Here is a 21504-nt window from a genome sequence, read left to right as displayed (position 1 = left end):
AAAAACCATAAAGTGTGATACCCATATTGCCCCAACTCTTACGGTCCGGCAAATGTCCCCCCATCGGAACATCCGCGGGGCCTCCGGCCACTCCGGATTGTGGCCACTACTGCCGAAATGTCAAATTTCATGTCCGGTATCAAAAACCATTAAGTTTGATACCCATATTGCCCCAACTCTTACGGTCCGGCAAATGTCCCCCCATCGGAACATCCCCGGGGCCTCCGGACACTCCAGGTGGTGGCCACTACTGCCAAAATGTCAAATTTCATGTCCAGTATCAAAAACCATAAAGTTTGATACCCATATTGCCACAACTCTTACGGTCCGGAAAATGTCCCCCCATCGGAACATCCGCGGGGCCTCCGGCCACTCCAGGTGGTGGCCAGTTCCAATGATCGACTCACGCGACCGGCATGTCTTAGCTGGTGCCTCCAAGCCATCTGCTCCCGGACCTCCAGGCCGTCTGCTACCGGGCCACCAGGCCATCTGCTTCTGATGTGTCCTCGTCGTCGTCCAGCAATAGAATGAATTTTCGGGACCGACCGAGCCGAGTTTTGTTGGCTCGTCGACGATCCGAAAATTATGAGGTGGAGTGGGGGAGATTTTAGATACATCAATCTCACGTCTCTCGATCGACTGATTGGGAAACGTTCGTTCATCCAACCAGCGTGCACCAAAAAGAGGGGAAATTTGCCGAGAGGGGAATTCGTCACGTAACGTTTTCGCTTCGCGAAAATTTCGGATTGACAACACGTATAGAAACTTTAGGACAAAGTTCTTTGTCAAAAAACGATTTTGGCGTATGTCCGGAAGATTGTAAAAAGGGTGGTTTTTGCAAGAAACCCTATCATATTATACATTTTCAAAAAGGTATTAAAAAGACCTTTCCAATGAGCCCAGAACATTGAAGATCTGACAACCCTATCAAAAGTTATTAGCACTTAAGTGTTATTTATACACTTTATGGAGGCCGGATCTCAGATATTTCAGTAAAAATTATGTCCGGGTCCATCATGCGACCCATCGTTAGTTAGATAATTGAAAGACCTTTCAAATGAGCCTAAAACATCAAGGATCTGACAACCCTATCAAAAGTTATTGTTATAGTTATTGGCACTTAAGTGTTATTTATATACTTTCTCGAGGCCGGATCTGAGATATTGTGATAAAAATATTGCCTGAATCTTCCATGTGAACTTTCGTTGGATAGGTTTTTTATCAGACCTTGCCGATGAGCCAGAAAAATTGAAGGTCTGCGAACCCTATCAAAAGAAATCAGTAATAAAATTGATTTGTTAAACATGTTAAGGGAATGTTGCTATTTTTACTGAATGTATTGACTTTATGAATGTGAGGAAGGCACCAACCACCTAAAGGTGGATTAAGTATCGTTTTTTATATAGAAACTCATTTTGTCAAAATGCTTATTTTTTTTATTTTCGAGTTATTTTACATGTTTTAGAGGACCAAAATCTGCAACTTTTGAGCCATAAAGAAGTATGGTCAAAAATTCTTTCGCCGAGTTATGAATTTCAGAAAAAATAGTGAGTTTTGTAAAAAATCTAAACTTTATACAAAATCAAATCAAATTATTCGCTCTACAGCATTGCCTTGGCGTTCTCGATTGCGAGATTCCTACTCGAAACTAAGTGTCCGAAGGCTTGATTATTGAGGCAATTGCAAACCTCTTTTGACGTAGACTTACGTCTTTGTCGAAGGTACTGGGGTGTCATTCCAAAAAACCCGGGCCGAAGGCCCTGGATTACTGCGTCATCCGTCAAACGCTTATATCTTCCTTCCCTCTAATCGAATCGACACGATTTATGTGCCATTCGATTCGAAAATTATTCAGCAATTTGCTATAAAACTTTCATTGTTGGCAAAATAGTTTAACTATTGAAACAATTGAATGTTTTAAAATGTTTTCAAAATGCAGAGATTTTGCAAGCAAAATGAGCGCTTCCCACTCACGGACGGGAATGTCAAGTACCTATTTTGAGGGGAAAATCATCCGAGCAACGCGACCGAGTGTCGGTCGCGAAAAAGGAGGGGAAGTAGCGGGCCGAAATCATACATAAGAACGCGCGCCAGAGCCCATTCCATCATTCACGTCTCAGACGTCGGACCGGCAGCAGCAGCAGCAGCAGGAAAGCTCAGCCCAGAGCAGCAGCAGCAGGAGAGAGACCAGAGCAGCAGCAGCAGGAGAGAGGGACCAGAACTGGAAAAGAAGTGCGCATCGCCTTCTCGTCGTCACCGTCAGCCAGTTGCCTCTCGATGGCCGGACCGTTTGGATCTTTCGTGGTTGCGGTGGTTCGGAGGTGCTTCAATCCCCATCCCTTGTCCCACCCGGGACGAGGCATCAACAAGATGAGGCGCGCGCCTGCTGCCTTCCGCCGAAAAGCCTCTCGTGGGTCAAGCCTTGGTTGTTAAACAATCGGGACATCCAACTAGCTCGTCGCATTCGCGGCGAGCGCTTCTGAAAATTTACGTCTCATCAAATTCTAGTGTTGAAAGAGTTGCCCTCGTCCCACCCGGGACGAGGTAGCGAGCTAATTTGAATTTAAATTTCAGGAACAAATTTTGGTCTTCGGGGGCGACGGATTGCACAGCTTTCTGAGGCTGCTCTCGCCCCCAACCCCTATGCCCCCTCTCCCCCTCCCCCCATTCGGCTCGCTAAAATTCCTTCGTCTCTTTCTTTCCTCTCTTTGCCGTTCGTTCGTCTTCTTCGACGGCCATGCCTCACGATCTTGAGCAGTTAACCCGTAAAGACCCGGGACGTTTTGTGTTTAGTAAAATCGATGTAGCTCAGCCAATTTTCAACCGATTTGAGTGCTTCAAGTTGCAAAATCAAGGGGATTAGTTGCGCCATCTTTTAAGAGATGACCCATCCCCCCTGACCCTCCCCCTTTAAGGGAGGCAAAACTAGCTGTCTCTGAGTCCAAAATCGAGGATAATCTGTTGTAAAAAATTGGGAAACCCATAAATTTCAACCAATTTTGCTCTTTTAACACTTCTGAGTCACACAGATCAACTTCCGGTCACGTAGAACCAATACCGGATGTTCCGGATACCGGTTCTGGAAGTTCTCGGAGCTAGGCAGAACTTGGTCATAAATCAGATTGAAACATCATTGTAATCCTCAATATTTACAGCAAATATGATAACAAAATTACCATTGTTGCCAAAAAACCTAATCTGCTCACAGTATGGCCACCCCGGATGTTCCGGATACCGGTTCCCGTGGGGCCATTTTTCAAAACCACTCAAAATGGTCAAGCGACACTTCAAACATCTTGAAATTAGCCAGATATTTGTATTATATTTCTTGTCAAGTACCCTCGACAAGATCCTGTCAAAGTATGGCCACTCCGGATGTTCCGGATACCGGTTCCCGTGGGACCATTTTTCAAAATCATTCAAAATGGTCAAGCGACACTTCAAACATCGTGGAATCAGAAATATATTTACTCTACAACTAATTTCTAGTGTCCTCGACAAGATCCTGTCAAAATATTGTCACTCCGGATGTTCCGGATACCGGTTCCCATGGGGCCACTTTTCAGAACCACTCGTAATAGTCAAGCGACACTTCGAAAATCATGAAATTAGCCAGATATTAGCATTATAACCCTTGTAAAGTACTCTCGACAAGATCCTGTAAAAGTATTGCCACCCCGGATGTTCCGGATACCGGTTCCCATGGGGCCATTGTTCAAAACCACTCAAAATGATCAAGCGACACTTCAAACATCTTGAAATTAGCCAGATATTTGTATTATAACTTTTGTCAAGTACCCTCGACAAGATCCTGTCAAAGTATGGTCACCCCGGATGTTCGGATACCGGTTCCCGTGGGGCCATTGTTCAAAACCACTCAAAATGGTCAAGCAACACTTCAAACATTGAGAAATCATAAAAATATTCACTCTACAACTCATTTATAGTATCCTCGACAAGATCCTGTCCAAATATGGTCTCCCCCGATGTTCCGGAAACCGGTTCCGATGAGACCACTTATCAGAACCACTTCAAACATCATGGAATTAGCCAGATTTTAGCATTATAACTCTTGTTAAGTGCCCGCGACAAGATCCTGTCAAAGTATGGCCACTCCGAATGTTCCGGATATTGGTTTCCATGGGAACACTTTTCAGAAACCAGTATGTCCCGGATACCGTTTCCCATGGGGCCATTTATCATAAATGAGTGGTTCATGGTCATGCGATACTTCAATCATCTTGAAATTAGTCAAATATTTGCTTTATAACTCTTGACAAATACTTTCACAAGATCCTGTCAAAGTATGACTACCCGGTCGGTTCCGTATACCGGTTCCTATGGGGACACTTTACAAAACTACTAATAATTGTCAAGCAACTTATCATACATCGTGAAATGATCCAGATAACCAGATACCGGTTCCCATGGAACCACTTTTCAATACCACTCGAAATAGTTAAGTGACATTTCAAACATCTTGAAATAAGCCAGATATTTGCTTTCTAACAATTGTCAAGTACCCTCGACAAGATCCTGTCAATGTATGGCCACTTCGGATATTCCGGATACAGGTTCCTGGGGGCCATTTTCAGAATCACAAAATGGTCATACGGCACTGTAACACATCAAGACTGGAGTCAAAGTATGGCAACTGTTGTTCCGGTTCCACATATTTAGAATTCCGTTCACGAACACATTTGACTGAAGTTGTTGTCTGGCAAATTCCAAGATATTTGAAATGCCGCCCGGCCATTTTGAGCGGTATAAGAAAATATCTGTCTAAATCTATGTTGTTTGAAGTGACACTTGGTCATTTTGAGTGGTTCAGGAAAGTGGTCCCATAGGAACCGGTTTCCGAAACATACGGGGTGGCCATATTTTGGAATGATCTTGTCGAGGGTACCTGGCAAGAGTTGTAAAGTAAATAAAAAATATCAAATTGTCAATTATATCTGGAGCATTTCACGATGTTTGATTAGTTGCTTGACAATTATGAGTGGTTTTGTAAAGTGTCCCCATAGGAACCGGTATACGGAACCTTCCGTGTAGCCATGCTTTGACAGGATCTTGTGAAAGTATTTGACAAGAGTTATAAAGTAAATATTTGACTAATTTCAAAATGTTTGAAGCATGAACATGAGCCACTCATTTATGATAAATGGCCCCATGGGAAATGGTATCCGGGACATACCGGTTTCTGAAAAGCGGTCCCATGGAAACCAATATCCGGAACATTTGGAGTGGCCATATTTTGATTGGATTTTTTTAGGGTTCTTGGCATAAGTTGTAAAGTGAATAAAAAACAAATCAAATTGTTCGCTCTACCGAATTGCCTAAGCGTTTTCTATTGCGAGATTCCTACTCGAAACTAGGTATCCGAAGGCTTGAATGGTGAGGCAATCCAAACCTATTTTTACACCTAAGCTCCCATCTAAACGGGATTTGAACTGACGACTTTTGAAATTGTGAGTCCAACTGCCGACCAGCGACTCTACCAAGCCAGGTTATTCTCCCAGGGAGACGACTGCTACACCTGAACTAAACTAACGACCTAACTTCTAGGTTAGGTTAGAAATTAGTTGTAGAGTAAATATCTTTCTGATTCCACGATGTTTGAAGTGTCACTTGACCATTTTGAATGATTTTGAAAAATGGCCCCACGGGAACCGGTATCCGGAACATCCGGGGCGGCCATACTTTGACAGGATATTGTCGAGGGTACTTGACAAGAGTTATCTGGCTAATTTCAAGATGTTTGAAGTGTCGCTTGACTTTTTCGAGTGGTTCTGAAAAGTGGCCCCATGGGAACCGGTATCCGGAACATCCGGGGTGACCATACTTTGACAGGATCTTGTCGAGGACACTAGAAATAAGTTGTAGAGTAAATATATTTCTGATTCCACGATGTTTGAAGTGTCGCTTGACCATTTTGAGTGGTTTTGAACAATGGCCCCACGGGAACCGGTATCCGGAACATCCGGGGTGACCATACTTTGACAGGATCTTGTCGAGGGTACTTGACAAGAGTTATAATACAAATATCTGGCTAATTTCAAGATGTTTGAAGTGTCGCTTGACCATTTTGAGTGGTTTTGAATAATGGCCCCATGGGAACCGGTATCCGGAACATCCGGAGTGACCATATTTGGACAGGATCTTGTCGAGGACACTAGAAATAAGTTGTAGAGTAAATATCTTTCTGATTCCACGATGTTTGAAGTGTCACTTGACCATTTTGAATGATTTTGAAAAATGGCTCCGCGGGAACCGGTATCCGGAACATCCGGGGTGGCCATACTGTGAGCAGATTAGGTTTTTTGGCAACAATGATACTTTTGTTATCATATTTGCTGTAAATATTGAGGATTACAATGATGTTTCAATCAGATTTATGACCAAGTTCTGCCTAGCTCCGAGAACTTCCAGAACCGGTATCCGGAACATCCGGTATTGGTTCTACGTGACCGGAAGTTGATCTGTGTGACTCAGAAGTGTTAAAAGAGCAAAATTGGTTGAAATTTATGGGTTTCCCAATTTTTTACAACAGATTATTCTCGATTTTGGACTCAGAGACAGTTAGTTTTGCCTCCCTTAAAGGGGGAGGGGTCAGGGGGGATGGGTCATCTCTTAAAAGATGGCGCAACTAATCCCCTTGATTTTGCAACTTGAAACACTCAAATCGGTTGAAAATTGGCTGAGCTACATCGATTTTACTAAACACAAAACGTCCCGGGTCTTTACGGGTTAAGTGAGGAACATGATCCAATTTTACTCGAGGCTGATTCGTTTGGGGATATTTGTGCCACAAAAGTTTCAGAAAATGGGATTCAAACATTGTTGTTGTGTATATTTCGCCAAGTGCAACATACAAACAGAAAATTTCTTTCTTGATCCGGAACTTGTTCTGGTATGCAAAGCAGGACATCCGCATTGTTGTGTCTGGGGATTTTAACATTGATATCCTCAAACCGGCCTATCACCCATCTGGACAGAACATCTCCCGGCTGCAGCCTTGCGACCAACGCCACCATCCAACTCTAATCGGTCCTTTTTAGGGCCACCAATTTTCTCACGAAAGAGTTCTTCTTGTTCATCATTCCCACCAAACACTACCACCCCGAAATAACGCCCTTAGCTGAATTCCATCTCCCATTCATGATCATATCCAGAGCAACATTTGAAAGGGGCGGTACGACATTGCTCTTACGGCCTTTCATTACACGCGTTTAAATGGGACGAAAGGCCGTAAGAGCAATGTCGTACCGCCCCTTTCAAATGTTGCTCTGGATATGGAAAACCCACATGTCCACATATCTAAATTTTACGTAAGTCTACGCCATTCCGGTTATGTCTGTGACATAACTACTTTGACTTTTTACACCTAAGCTTCCATCCACCCCGGGATTCAAACTGACCTATCAGTGACTCCACCGAGGCAGGACCCAGGGAGACGACTCCTACTCCTGGACTGAGCTATAGACCTAACCCTTTAGGTTAGACCGGAGCCAACATTTACTTCCCCGTCCGACGGAAGGCGTGATCAGACAAATCTCGTCTCGAAAAATGCCACCGGGACCGTCTGGGATCGAACCCAAGCCGAATGGGTGAGAGGCAAACACGCTTACCCCTACACCACGATCCCGGACAATTTCATACATAAAATTTTTAATACCAAATTATTTAATGTAAAATTGAAAACAAAGTTGTTGCAAAGTTGGTCGAAATCGGCTGATTTCGTAGAGAATTGCTCTTCATCAAATCGTTGTCTACAATAAAAAAAAAACTTAACGGTTTTAGTGAATGTTAAACTATGGAACGCACTATTTAGACAATTGAACGTTTATTGAATTTATAAATTTTTTTGTTCAATTTATTTTTATACTGTTACTTATTGTTTTATCAAAATGCTGACGGTACACAGGTTAGATTTCAAGCCTACCCATTCTCCGCTAAATGATAGAGTGGAAGCGTTTGTTAGCAAATCACACACCCCCTAACTCGGTAAAACACTTTGCGCGAGCTCCGGCACTGTATTAGTTGATAGTGCATTTAAATTTAAATTAATTAAGCGCAAAACAGATAAATAACAATGAGCCCAACTGATGTATTTATGGACAACGGCGATACCAGAACATGGAGTAGCGCACCAATCACGACAATCAATTCCTGGCTGGCTGGCCGGCCAGAGCCAAAGGGGAGTGCTGGCTTTTCGAACGAGGTGGCGTGAATTACGAAGAAGGTGACGTTTATACGTAATCGAACGGCCCCAGGGTCGGTGCGCGACACGTTCAAACTATTCCCGGTTGAGCAGCTGGATTCGACAAATTTAATTTACTTCCTGCAATGACGTTCATGAACACCTGTTTGCGCAAACGTGTAGCTTAAAACGGCTCCGTGATTCATTTGACTTATCCCTGGCTTCCGTAAGAGTGGCTGGCAGTACAATGTCTGTTGCAGATTGGTACGCGAAGTGACAATTCTTGTATTTGGAAGTAAAATTTAGTTTTGAAGCTAAATAATTTTTAGATGTTGTAATGTTGCACTTGGGTCATGGCTGACCATTTCTCAATTATTTTACATACAAGGCAGGGAATGGTCAAGAATATTATGAAATTAAAGTGTTTTCAAATAAAGGTTTTGCAGTCTTTTCAAAAAATGTTTATTTGTAGGAAGATTCTGATGAAATGTGAAATTTCACAGAGGACACCTATAATCCACGGGTTTTAAGCATTCCATGAAATCGTTAAAATTCAATAACAATCCAAATGAAACTGTTTATTTGTGGTACAATGTTTATAAATATCTTCAATAGGCATTACGAGGCTTATATTTGTACACAAATTTGTTATTCTTGGAACTAACTTATCGTTATCGGTTATTATCAACGTCGTCAGGCACACAGCGCGTTTGTTTTCACGGCTCTTTTCTACGGCATGCACTCAACTCTCTCAAGGGCTTCCATCAAAGTCGAACCATTTACCTCTTGAATACAACCGTCGCTGATAAGAAAACACGGAGGGAAAATCACATTTATCACAGATAAACCGCACACCGTAAACACGGCACGAACGAACGAAATGATCCATCTCTTGAAGGATCCAATCTCGATTCGGAAGAACCCCCCTTTCTCCCATCATCTCCCTTTAAAGCCAACATGTGTCCCATCTTCCAAGCACACCGGGATTATGTTTCCATGGCAAGCATCCTTGCTTCTTGTGCCGTGTTGCCGGCTGGCTGGATTGCTGGGAATATGCAAACATCGAATTATGCCAAACCACAAGCCTCCCCCCTACTCCAACTTGAGAGGTGCTTCGGAGCGCGGCGACGACGACGACGGAACGAGGATGACACTCGAAAATCCCACAAAATCCTCGAGACTTGATTCCGAAAAGTCGTTACTTGACATCGTTCGGGGCTTGCTTGCGGTAGCGCGTCGGAAAGTCATACTCATTAAAAAAGCTCCAAAGTAATCTTTATCTCCGTTGATGATTAATCTGATGTTGGATGATTCTACTTAGTGGTATTTCGGATGATTTTCACTTTGGATGATGAATGACAAATTTTTGAACATTTTTGACAAAAAAAAATATACAAATATACCACATTTAAAGTTTTTATGCGACCTGTTCAAATATAAGGCTCTAGCCTTGAAACTTTAAACTGAACTATTTTTCTCTAAAGGCCCAATCAATTATCTTTCATTTGCGTTCAAGTCTAAATTCAGTTGAAATGGCGCGGAGCTATGATTTTTTTGTTGGAAAATGTGGTATTTGCGAAAGTCGATCATAATGCCAGTTTTCGGACCACCCTGATACGAGTCTAATTATTTTGGCCAAGGAACCCCCAGTCCAATTTTAAGCCCGAACGGACCACTGTTTTCGTGGCGAATTGCTGTTTATAAAGTCATCCTTCTTGACTTTTGAAAGGTTTATCAAGGTCAAGGTTTAATTTTGAATATTCTCCACGAGCAAATCTATCAGTGTAGCTATCAATGCTACATACTTTGAAATTTTATAGTTTTTCCTTGAATCTCAAAAAAAAATTATGGCATTAGTGTTAAGATCCAAACGAAAATTATAGGCAAGTTTTCAAGTTTTTGAATAATGAGTCTTTTATAACCCATCAGGCCTGAAAGGGTTAAACAATACTTATTTGTTATCTTCTGATTCAGTGTCAAGTTCAAGGTCAATTATTATAGATCGCGTCTTTTTATGTTACCTTGACAATGCACAAAAAAGTTTTTTAAGTGATGACCCTTTTTCGAATTTTTAACCCCTAAAAATCAATCGTGTGATATTGAATAAAAAATCAGAAAGTTCAGCTAATGTTGCATAAGAATAACCCGATTGTTGTGGCTCGTGCACTGCTTGTATGTAACCAGATACTGCATTTCATCACAAAAATATTTTTTTAAATGTCATATTCTAGCAAAAAAACTGGTCAAAATCATCACTTTATCAAAAATTATTTTTTGTAAAATTCTGATAACTCGTGAAGAATAAATTCAAACCCCTGTATAAACATCTTTTTTTTTTGGTTTGTCTGCTCTACTGCCGTTCTACGCATAATTGTCCCATGTCATTTTTGGACGATTTTGACTTTTTGACATTTTTAGATTAGTTTGTGCTATATTTTAAGAAAAACACATAAAATCTTATACTTTGTTCGGAAACTCATTAAAAACAACACCAAGTTTGTTTGTCCCAACGTTACACCAAGGGTTTCCAGAAGCGTTTATTACTTGCCAGTCTGCCAATTAATTACTCAACTTAATGGTCCAAAATGATTAATTACACAAATTACTTTATTACTTTTCACTACGATAAAAAAACATTTAATGTATATTTAAGTATTCATTTCTACGGTTCTAAACTAAATTATTTATAAATAGATCATTCGATAGCTCTTTCAATAATTATTCTGTTTACTTTGTTTTTTCAGGTATAATTTTTATTGAAAATAGATAAAGGCGATCAAACGTCAAAAATGCCCCCAACTAGAGGGCGCTGAAACTTTGAATGATGTTTACATGATATCCTACAGAGAGTTAATTGGTTTGATATTTGGATTTTTTTATTTTATTATAAAATTGACATTCGTATTTAATTATACAATTTTTCGGTGAAAAATAAGTAGCTCAATTAATATCTAGAGTTTTTTTTAATAGGTCTTATAAACATATGAAACACAATAGCTTATAGGACCTTTAAAAAAAACTCTGGATATGAACAATAATAATTGTTTCATGGCCAATTTAACCTGTTCATTATCTGATTCAAAATTTCCTTAATGTTCACGTTTCAATCAACCGAACCCTTATCAATCAATTGAAAAGAAGTCATGTTTGTCATAAAAGCGAAAAATAATATTGTACTGTTTTACTTCAATATATGAATTTCAATAATATTTTCAGCTTCCTAAGTCGAATGCCTTGAATATATAGAATTTGTTGTAAAAAAGGCCCCCTGATTATTTGAGCGAAACAAAAACTTTGACAAATATTTGCAGCGGCTCTTCTTGAGAATTGTGAAATTCATCAAAATAACGTTAAGTTTTAAAACGTTTTTCAAACATTGGTTTGACATTACTTTGCATTTTTTTCTGAAAAATTTAAATTTAAATTTAAAAAATCTGAAAATATAGATAATGTGGAGCGTGACATTAACATTATATTCAATTGCATCTGAATATTAGTCGATTTTAATTTCAATGAGTTTGATTTTTACCATTGAAACATTTGTCTCAGAAATATTTGGAATTTTTTCGGGAAAAAAAGCTAATCTCTTAATAGAGAGATAATACAGGACTGCCATTTTCTGCAGATGATGAAAAAATATATTTAAAAAACATATTTTTATTGATTTTTTAATGGCCATTACTTGAAAACTTTGTTTATTTCAATGATAATTAAGTACATTTTGGTTTTAAATATTTGATCCACAAAAACTTCAAATAATTTTGACTGCATAAAAAATTAATCGATTCTTATGTAGTTCTTGCAAAAAAAAACTCTTTTTTTTATAATAACTTAATAAAATTGAATAGATTTCGGATTCACATTACATATTTCACTGGGTAATTATAATGGCCTTTCATTGTTAATCAGTTCGATAAACAACATGATAAAAATAAACTTTAGGAGAGTTTTAGGAGAGAACTATGGTGAATAAGGCCTTCGACATACAGAATCAGTTTTTGTAATCTTTGTGTTTCACTCTGATTTGAAATTAATAAGATTCTTTTATAATAGATTATATATAAAAAATAAATAGTTTCGTTGAAAAGGTACAATTTCAAAAAAATAATTTCTGTAATAACTCAAAAATTACTTTATTTACCAATTAATTACTTTAAATTACCCTAATTATCCTGAATTACTAAGTAATTAAAGAAATACCTAATTACCAGCTAAAAATCTAAGTAATTATTAATTACTTGCCAGTCTGAGGCTTTGCTGGAAACCCTTGCGTTACACTTCTACGCATAATTGTCCCACCAAGTATTTTCATTCACGGAATCATTAGTTTAACGAAGCATTATGTCATGTTTTCGTATTGTATAGCAAGAGGATCATAAATAAGAGTGATATATTACTAACTGGGGCGATTAGGGACACATAGGGTGGATAGGAACTCAAGGGACAATTTTGCGTAGAAACACAGAAATCGGTCGAAAAATTTCAACTGCGTTTTTCTCAGTTGCACTTTTTTGAACATGGGACAATTATGCGTAAAACGGCAGTCTACTGAGTAGAATATTTTTAAACTCTAAAAAATGTCACTGCAAAGTTACAAAAAACACGTAATCATAAAATTGCATGTCTCACAATTTTTAAGAGTTGCGTCACGGAAAATGGCAACGATTTTAAAACTTTTTTTTTTTTTTGATAAAAAATCGTTTTTTCCGAACTTTGAGTACGCCATCAAATCGGGCGTCCAATTTTACAAAAAAGTCCCTTTGACACCAAATTTCTATCTCTTCACGGTTTCAAGCTACAAATCACTGAAAAACGTGTCTGAGTAAAAGTCCAGAAAAATGAAAAGGGGTCGTACCGCCCCACTGCCACGAGATATCGAAAAATGACAACGGATTCGTGATCGGGGGCCAAAATTACCCCTTGGAGCAAAGTTTCAAGAAAATCGAAGAGGGGTCGGGGCAACTGCTGTGTGAGTTGGCATTCTCCATATGAAACATCAAAAGGCATTTGTTCTGCAAAAATATATCTAGAGTTTTTTTTAAAGGTCCTAAGACATATAAAACACAATAGCTTATAGGACCTTTTAAAAAATCTCTAGACATGATCACATCGGCATCGTAATAACGACATACTTGAAAAAAGCAGACGTTCCAGGCACGATCCACCAGCGAAAAACACTTTAAATCTCAGATGTTCACACGACTTGCTCAACATTGCTTCTTTTTCTTCTGCAGTTGCTGATGATGACGACGCTGCTGCTGAAGGGGGTGGCAAAAGGACGAGTCAAAACGGAATAATAAAATAAGCCGGCAGGATGTTACTTCCGTTTTACTCCATTCAATCCACTCTCCCTCCCCATTCAGTTCCCCATGCTCCTCCCCCACGAGCTTGAGTAACGACAACTTTGCCACTGCTGCTGCTGCTGCTGGTTTGTGCCATACAAGTGGATTGTCCGTTGGGGGGATGGGCAATGCTGGTCTGTATGTTTCGCAAACGACACCGAGTTGCTGATTGTTGGGGATTACTGAATGGTGGGGAAAGATGGGGGAGGGCCTGTTCCGAATGCCGAGCATGTACGACGACGAGCTACAAACATTTGTCGTTATTCGGAGGAGATATAAAGACTCGACAAATCACTTTCGCGTCAGCACAAAACGGTCTGTTTATGTTGCAGATTTTCCTAATGATGGCACATTGAACAGGGAAGAAAGGCACCCGGGAAATACGATTGGATTTGGATGCTCAAGTTAGGAACTCTTTTCACCACCAGTTGGGCATTCTATTCATTTGAATAAATGTGGGCTTGAGAGATAAGACTATTTCCGATACTTTGAGAGAGTTTCAGCAATTGAAATACATTCTGTTGCCACCTTATTTATTTTTAATAAATTATAATTAATAAGAATAAAGTTTACCTAAAAAATGTGTAAAAATGTAAAGCTTATTAAAATTCAACAGAAACTCATGAAAATTTAACAGTTCATAATGCAATATTAAACATTTTTTGGTACAAAATCTTTCACCATTCCCTGATGATCGTCACTTTTTCTGTGCACTAACTTGGCAACTAATCAACATCTTTTGTGGAAATTATTACCTATAGCTTCTATCAAAAAAAAAATATATTAAAAACTCACTCGACTTGCGACCACCTGCTAGCAAGTATTCATTGCCTCCGACCATTTATGTTTCGGAATGTGTTTGTCCATTATTGCGTTTTGGTAAACAAACAATTTCCCTGAGCCCGCCAAGTGGATCACTTGCCGCTGAATAAACATGTGTCGGGGTTTCATACAGTCAGTACACGATGTACTACTCACTTAACGGAATAGTATAGCTGTCTGCACTAGATTCATCATCCGCGGTTGCCATCCCTTTGGGTTACCACAGACACAGGATGAGCAGCGGCGGTTGATGCTTACTAAAAATATAACGATCTTCGTCACCCACCACCCCACTTGAACACTATGTTGCCAAGCATTTCCTCCTTCTCTGGGTGTTCTCAGTACTTTTCTGAATCAACCAGGTACACTCGGTCGGAAGTCGAGTTAATTGGAGTGCATATTCCTTTTGTCACTGTAGGTAGTTTCTATTGAAATAGTGTGCAACCACTACTGTGTTGAAAAAATAAAAAAGTTAATCCAGTTCGGGAAACCCAACTACTGTCTGTCTGATGAGATGATACCAAATTGCTGAGATTTATTTATAGCTAAATTGAATGGGACTCATGAGCTGATGGCAGTGGAATACATAGAACGTTCATATAGGGGAAAGTGGGGCAAGTGTAACAAGCTAAGGAAATGCTCGTTATAACCCATTAAAAAGTTAAAAAATCTGTCGGATTTTATTATAATCATCTTATTCTAGGTCTTGACTAAGACTTTGTTTAAACAAGTTTTTAAAAAATCCTGTTTTTTTAATATGAAAAATTGATTTTAAAATTTTTGATTTTCCGTACGTTCTACTCAACTATTGGGGCAAGACGAGCAACCCGTTGGGGCAAGAGGAACAATGCATGAAAAAATATGGCAATTTGCTAACAATTGAACTGTTATCACTTAGATACATCAGATTAGAATGTATTTGAATGGTTTCTTCCATTTTTAGATTAAATAATAATATTTTACTAAAAATTTTATCGTTTTTACGAAAAAAATACTACTTCGATGATAAATAGTAAATTTTCATAATATCACTATACTTAGTATGTACAATTTTTTTTAACGATTGTTTATCAGTTTTTAAGTACTTTCATGTATTTATTTCCCAATAAAATATGTTGTTGCAGCAATTCGTATTTTTTTCCATACTAAAAATCCATATGGTACACTTGCCCCACCTGAACAAGATTTTTTAAAAGCTCTCAACAAAAATAACCAAAAGTTAAATCATACTTTGTAATAGGTGCATGTCATTTGTAGGGACACTACTGATCTAGGAAAAATAGCATTTTGATAAAATGAGCCTTAAAACGAACCCTAAGCCTTATTTTGTACTTTCCAAATATTATAAGAAAACAAAGGTTTCGAAAAAAACTTCATTAAATCTTATGCCCCGTGGCGTTTACGTCATTTTGGCGGTTATGTGGTAGTAGAATCAGCTAATTGCATTGCTAGCAACAATTCCTCATACTGGAAATAATCAAAATTGTAAAAATTACGGCCGTAGGAGCGATTGTTCCTCTTGCCCCATATGGTCGTCTTGCCCCACCTTCCCCTATGTTACATTTTTTGCAATGAAACAGTCCAGAACGTGGTTGCTGGTAGGATGTATCTAAGTTTTTATTTTCTGTGTCTTGTCAAGCAAAGGGGAAAACTTTTCAAGAGAAACATGATTGCATGCAGTGTAAATAACTTTCTTTCCCACCCGATTTGACGAAGTGAAGGGCAGCATATGGTCGCTTGTGTACTGTCTTGTGACACGTCTGCCGTAGAAAGATAGGACGTGTCACAAGAAAGCACACACGTGACAATAAACTTTTTGGGGAGTAACCTCTAAAATATATTTATTTTTTCAGATTATTTGTTTAGATCACTTGTAACAGCTATTCGTCTGAAAATATAAATAACATCCCAACCTCATTCAACTAAATCTCGTTTTTTTTAAATAACATTACAGATAGAAAAAAATCAAAACCTTCTTGTGGTAAAATTAAAAAAATATCCTCTTCATCCGAACCCCGCCTCTTGGCTGCCAAAAAATCTCTATTAAAATTCTAGAAAATTGGTTGGAAGTTTAACTTGTTTTTTGCACCTTTGCCACTTTTTTCTAATGTATTTTCTTTTCAACCTTGGCTATATTTTTCACTATCATTTCCTATATTTTGTAAAAACAAGTGTTCAGTTATTTATAAATGTTCCAGGCTATGCCTCTATGCATTTTTAGACAATTTAAATGAAAATGGTATTGCTCTATAGCAGAAAATGTGAAAAACAAGAAAAATTGGAAAAGTGCCTGTAAATACATGGGAAAATAGTGTTGTTTTTTGCGAGGTGTTTTTTCTGTCCGTGGTAACCCCAACGTAGTTGTTTGATTATATCAATTGAGATAGAAGCTTTAGTCACAGCTGAAAGGATCTCCAAAAACTCTGTTTACACCATAAAGGTTCAACATATGTGATCGGCAAAAGAGCCAGAGGTTGGTATGAGCACACACTTTTACTTTTTTTAATCTGTTTTCGAAGCATAAAAATGTACATTATCATTAGGGTTAGTGAAATTTCAGGATTTCGCGGACAGCGTGAAATCCGCGAAATCCCGTGAAATTTTATGTTTGTGTAAAAATGTAACGATTTTTCCCAAAATAATTTATCAAACTCAAAAAGGAATAAAAATAATCTCATGAACTATTGTAGAATTAAGCGAGTGAATACCCTGGTTTAATTACTTATATATGGTTAGTGATTTTTGACGATTTCGTGGACGGCGTGAAATTCGTAAAATTTGTCAATTTTTTCAATCCATTTTTTAAAATAAAAACCTAATCAATATTTCTCCCAAAAAGACTATTTAATTAAATTTTATTAGTTTTCAATTAAAAGATCTTAAATATATATGTATGTCAAGTTGACTAAACTAAATTTAATAATATTTTCATTCGCTGTATCTAACACTATTCTGCAATTTTATTTTAAAGGTATAGTTTTGAAATAAATTAAAAGAATCAAGCTATGTTTTATTCAAAATAAAATGTAGAGTATTATTTCATCTTTGGACTCACATTTTAATAACATATCAATTTTTTTAGGCCTGTTTAATTTTAACGTTGTTTGTTTATTTGGGTGGATGATTCCTGTGAAAGTAAAAAAAATATTTTTTTTTGTTTTCTTTTCTCATTTTGAATTAACATTTCAATTTTGTTAAAAATAATATTATATTTGCAAATTGATTTTAAATTTAGTTTTTGAAAAGTGAGCTAAAACCCTTAAAAAATATGCTCACTGGGCTAAATGTCGCAGAAAATTCAAATTATTTTACTCATTTTGACTGGGCAAGATTGTTATATCTTGCTTTGATATATAATTATATAGCAGAAGCAAATTAGCGAAAACATTTAAGCTTTATAAGTCGAATATTAAAAGAGCAGTTCAGTAAATGAGAATACGCGTGCCCTACTTTTTGTTTCAAGAGCCCATCCATAAACCAGGAGGATTTTTTTTGAAAATTAGGAGAATTTATTTTTGTGTCGCATTCAAATTAAGTGAAGATATTTTTAGTTTATTGAAGAATATTATATAATGGAGCATAAAAAGTAGTTTTTGTGATTTAAACTTAGAATTTTCAGAGTTATTTTAACATTTTTCAAGTTCCGCGAAATTTGCGTGAAATTTGGTGTTTTGAAATTGAGCTCCCCGTGAAATTTGCATTTTTCGAGCGTGAAAAATCACTAAGCCTAATTATCATCTATTAACCAAACAAATTTGAAGACATTTGGTTGTATCATTACCAAGACATAGCTATCTATTTGGAGTTAGCAGTTTAAAAAACGGATGCCTTGACAAAATCGATTTTCAAAAAGTTTAATGAAAAAAAATAAAAATATTTTTTATGATGTTCAAATAAAAAAATTTCAGTTTTTGAATTTTGTATTTTTTAAAAAAAAGCAAAATTTAAAAATCGGGCTACACGAGATATGTCTTGAGAGTCTTCACCACAAATTTCAGCCAATTTGGTCCATCTCATTTCAATATTACGTCATGATTCGAAATCCGGACACTTAGTAACATATCATTTTTGTTATAGGTGGCAAAAAATCATATAACTAGTTGGAAATGACGACATATAATCAGGATGTAGTATAAACAGTCAGTTTTTTAAGAATGCATGCAAAACATGAATTTTAAAACAATTTTTCATCAGAATTTTAAAATTAAATGACTTTGTGTGCTTCGAACCCCGGATTGTGATAAAAGCTGATTCGAAATCCGGACACATTTGCATCGAATTCCTGACACTCGATTTTGCATATGAATCGCACAAATTTGGACTGAAATGTTAGTGAATGGCATTCTTCAGGTCTCAAATAAAGTGCTAACATCAATACAATCGATATTTTATGTAAAAATTTGCTAGAATTTAAGGAAATCAAAGCTATACATTTCTGCTTTGCATTCTTGATGCTTCGGACGCCTTTGAAATATATCAGTGAAATGTTTCACATTTTTGTTAAACTTATTATTTTATTTTATTGTTTTAGCGTTAACTACAGAGTTCAAACAAACTTTAAATGAAAGTTGATGTTAGAATTCATCAAATAACACAGTTTTGGCATTCATAATGCGAACTTATGTTCACATCATTAATACAACAAGATGAGGTGTCCAGGATTGGAAGCCTCCGGAATTTCGAATTATGACATTAATTATGACAGTTCGCTGTATGGATGTCAAATTTTTTAGCTTAAATCGTCTCTTTCTCAGTTTGATCTTCAGGAAGCTTTCAGGAGTGATTGAAATGAAAATTATAGAGAAATAATTTTGGATTTGAAGGGCTCAGTTTGGGTAAACACTAAACATCTTAGTAAATGCACTCTGGCCGTTGCAAATCTTTTTCAAAATTTATGTAAGGTAGAAAAAAAGTTTTAATGTGATAAACTGCCCCTGGTCGCATAAATGTCCCATATGCATTTTCATCGCTTTTGAGTTAACTCGTACTTTGTCTAGAAATCAGGAGGAAATCAATTTTTTCGCGAAAAATTAACACGTAGCCTTATGTGTGGGACAAACTACAAAGACAAATCATTCTTGGGGAAAGATATAAATAACATTTTTGGGCTATGTTTTTACGGCGTTAACTTTAACATTTAGTGAAAATGAGAATCCCCCACAACTTTTTGTAAAAAAAATTGAATCGCTTCACCGGGTCAAAACCAACTGCTCCAAAATTTGGGTATTATTCACAGCGCCATACAACTTTACAGGCAACTGCAAAACACCTGACACTAGCAAATATTGTCCCTATACTTTGTGTAACCACAGGGCAAAACTGATTGCTGTGGTTATTTTTCTTAGCACTCATGTCGTCGTAAACAAGCGAAACGAAGCTCGAGCTAGAACTTCACTAAACGAAACCAGATGAGCTACTAGCAAGTGACCTACCGTTTTTATATTTATTTCACTGCAGAGATAGCGCACTAATCTTTTGCTGACCGCGAATAATCTTCTTTCACCGCAGCCACTCGAATCGCGATAATTCCAATCACTACAAAGCCGTCTGCTGAACGATGAATGAGAATTTTGTTGCTTTTTTTCTCAAAACAGCGTGATTTAAAATTAGCGCGGGCAATTTTTTTTCTCGCGATAAATTCTAGGCCACTAATTTTCAAGTACACCTTTGAGCCAAACCAAATCACCACATCCTTCACCGTAGACGACGTCGCATCAACTGAAACTGCTGCTGACTGGGAAGATTTGCCAAAACGGCTGGCTGGTGTTCTGCTATCACAGTCGCTTCGGGAAAGCGCCAATCCTCCCCCGAACGTGCAAAAGTTGGACGAGAGCAAAGTACAACAAAAAAAAAGTTACAGTACACGAGGAAATCTTTTACTATCTACCTTATCACTTGTCGTTTATCTCTTCTTTCGCTATTTTTTTTCTTGGCTTCTTTTTACCCTGTTGTAGCCACACACCTGTGAACGGCGACGACGACGACGACGAACCACCTTCAACTTGAAAATCTTCCCCTAGGTCGTTTGTCCCGGTCCCGTCCCGTTCGGGCGCTCATCCACAACTGGGTAAACTCGTAAATACTACATCACAACGTGGTTACCACAGCAAACACGCTGACAAAACAACCGCCACTTTTCGGTTTGGGAAAAGTAAGCCCTCATCCCCTTTCGCCACCTTTTCCCGTCCCCCTAGAGTTTTCCTTTGCACACTAACCAAAAGCAAGGAAAACATATACTTGCGCTCGCCTACTCTTACCCCTCCAAACCAGGAATGGAACGACGGTGGAAAAAGGAAAGATGGAAAGTAGCACGCGACACAAACGCGTAGTAGGCATTGCTAAGTAGAAATTTGTCACTCTTTCTCGTTCTCAACTGCTCAGGACGAATGTGTGGCGCGCGCGTACGGAAGTATGGAAGAAGAAACAGAGAAATTTGTAGTGCACGGAAACAAACAAATCTAGAGTTTTTTTAAGGTCCTGTAAACATATGAAATACATTAGCTTATTGGATCTTTTCAAACAAAACTCTTGAAATATGGCTTATTTTTTTTTGTTTTTATATTAATAAAAGACTAATTTTCCAAACTACTATCATTATACTATAATATAACCCAAAGTTCAACTATCCATAAGTTTATATGCAACTTCGGATAATCGTATCATTACCAATTTTTCGTATTTTTTATTTTCTTGCGACATAAAATTCGAGTTCTGCGACAACATTTTAGTTAAATTTGAGTTGTTGATCAAATAACCAAATGAGCACTTATCTACGAAATCGGTCTATTATCTTCAATTTTAATTTTTATATTTTTTAATCTGGCTGAAACTTTTTGGTGCCTTCGGTAAGCCCAAAGAAGCCATTTTGCATCATTAGTTTGCGCATATAATTTTCCAAACAAATTTGGCAGTTGTCCATACAAAAATGATGTATGAAAATTCAAAAATCTGTATCTTTCGAAGGAATTTTTTGATCGATTTGGTATCTTCGGCAAAGTTGTAGGTACGGATACTTTGTCACTAAAACTTGATTTGCAAAAAAAAAACACTATTTTTTTCATTTTTTTTATATGTTTAAATATTGTATTTGAAAAGATCGGAAAATTTCAAATGTTTCATATTTCAACATTGAAAATCGGA

General features: G+C 37.6%; 1 protein-coding gene across 2 annotated transcripts in view; it reads right to left on the bottom strand.

Moving 5' to 3' along the window:
* The window catches only part of LOC6048635 (dopamine N-acetyltransferase), a 51918-nt gene extending 31589 nt beyond the window's left edge, over positions 1 to 20329 (bottom strand). The window contains exon 1 of one of the 2 annotated variants that reach the window (XM_038253137.1): positions 19797 to 20329. The gene's annotated coding sequence lies outside the window, so the exon portion shown is untranslated. The remainder of the gene's footprint in view (positions 1 to 19796) is intronic. The other variant, XM_038253139.1, reaches the window with a different exon arrangement.
* Positions 20330 to 21504: the final 1175 nt, after the last annotated feature.

Source organism: Culex quinquefasciatus, chromosome 2 (genome assembly GCF_015732765.1).
Source record: "Culex quinquefasciatus strain JHB chromosome 2, VPISU_Cqui_1.0_pri_paternal, whole genome shotgun sequence".
NCBI classification, from domain to species: Eukaryota; Metazoa; Arthropoda; class Insecta; order Diptera; family Culicidae; genus Culex; species Culex quinquefasciatus.
Note: the sequence above shows the minus strand (reverse complement) of the source record. Positions and strands in the feature narration are given on the sequence as shown.